The sequence below is a fragment of the Limulus polyphemus genome, unplaced genomic scaffold (genome assembly GCF_000517525.1).
Source record: "Limulus polyphemus unplaced genomic scaffold, Limulus_polyphemus-2.1.2 Scaffold3779, whole genome shotgun sequence".
NCBI lineage: Eukaryota > Metazoa > Arthropoda > Merostomata > Xiphosura > Limulidae > Limulus > Limulus polyphemus.
The window spans coordinates 57,358-59,558 of NW_013669389.1; positions in this window are offsets into that span (position 1 = coordinate 57,358).

Sequence of the window (2,201 nt, forward strand, 5' to 3'; positions counted from 1 at the left end):
TGTTTGTTTGTTTGTTTTGACTTTCGCGCAAAGCTACTCGAGGGCTATCTGCGCTAGCCGTCCCTAATTTAGCAGTGTAAGACTAGAGGGAAGGCAGCTAGTCATCACCACCCACCGCCACCAAGTACTGACTATCCATAGTACAAAACAAATCTATGAAGCACGGTTTTCCTCAAATCACTACTTTTATCTATACTTCAAACAGCTCGTTTTTAAATATAATTTCAATTGAGGTTTCTATTACGGTTTAATTCTGTATCACCACTAGGAGAGATAATACGTAATAGTTATTTTATGGCTCAGTCCAAGGGTTAATCTCAATGATATCGGATCACTGTTACGGGCATCTAAAGGTTAACTTCGACCAGACTTAGTAGATGGTGTGCTATCTGTTTCTTTCCTTTCTATTTTAATTTAGAAAAGGTGAATATTTCGTTTTAATGAAAGTGTGAAAAGCGTTTCACACATAAGCGCGTTTGGCTTATTTGGAATTATATGGCTATGAGACACAGCGACAGTTTTGTTTGTGCTACTTACATGTTGTTCAGAATCAGTTACCTTTGGTATTTCTAAACTCTTCCATAGAAGTTATCACTGGATAATTACTTTATTACAGATGTATGTGTTTTCTAGTAATATAGTCTACAAATAGACTTTGAAAGTGGTAGTTAGTTCTCTCAGTCTAGATTGGAGAGATTTTCTTTAACTTTCTGATGAGATAGAGCCCTCACCAGTTCCTAGAGAGTATTGCAGTGTATGTATTCTGCCTGCAAGTTGACTTGATACTTACAAACACATAAAGATTATTTTTACACTTTGTCTTACATCGTGTCTAGTCTCTTTTCTTCAACTCAGGCATGTTAGAAATTCATATTTATTCCACTACACACTTCCTGCCGTATCTTCCATTATTATGATGCTATCTTGCCTGTTGAGAAATCAGTGGACCTGACAATATCATAAGGGTAGTTCTCTTATGGTTGAGACCAAAGTTAACTGTGTGTGGGTTCTCTTCCCAGAGGTAGTATATAAGAGATAGATATTGAACTTATTCCTGGATGATGCCAGTTTGATCATGTTGAGGTAGTCAAGCCAATAAATGTTTTCAGAGCGAATTTATACTTATTGACATATGCAACTTTGCATATTATTTATAATGCAGATTTTTGTTTTACAGGTACGTTCAGGAAATGGCGTTTATGAATAATTAAACTACTACATATAAAATATGTATCCGACTTGGACTCATCTCACAACACCGAGACTGGGACTGTGTCAGGCCTCTTGAGTGAGAGAGGAAGAATGTGGTAGCCAGGTTGTTTGGATATTTTACAGGTGTATACTAGCGGTAGGTAGAAGTTAACCCTTTAACTTAGTTAGTAGAGTCCATGCTTGGTGTGCGAGGTGTAGTCTTGGAAGATTCAAAACGTTGGCTTATTACAATGCCAAACTGGCTTTTTGAAGATATAAATTTGAGAAAAAACATTATAGTAAGAATATTAGTGATTTTTTTTCTCAACTGAACTTACAAGAATCGAACTAATCTTTCTTAGTTGTAAATCATTGCATCTGGGATACTTCCAACCTATTAAAGGCGCTTTGAAAGATAATTGTAAGACATTGATTTTTTTATATGCCAGTGTTATGCCTGGATAGGCTAGGAACTGTGATTCAATATCACATTAAGATTTCTAATATTTCGTAACGTTTCTTTTTTTAACTGGCACTTTGCTTTAACTGGATTTTCAGCATGTGTTTATGAAGCTAAAGCTACGTCATAATTGAAGTGTCATTTTTTAAAGTTCTGTTTGCATAAAAAGTATATCCTTTTCATCTTCGATGACGAAAAACCCACTTTGAGACTAATATTTCTTGGAGACGGCTTGGACAAAACTAGCCATTAAATAAAATATTCACGTCAACGTCAAATTCTCTCAAAAACCTGGCCATAAATTAAAATCGTTACTAAGCAAAAATTATTTAGAATTACACAATACCAACGTCATTTACAAAATAACATGCAATAACTGCCCAGAATTATACATCGGAGAAACAGGAAGAAAATTGGAAACCAGATTTACAGAACACAATAAAAAACCCGTCCCATGGTTTCCACCATTGCAACTAAAAAAACCCACAGTATATCTATTAAAAAACACAGTAATTTTAAACAAAGAACCAAACATAAACAAATAGAAAAA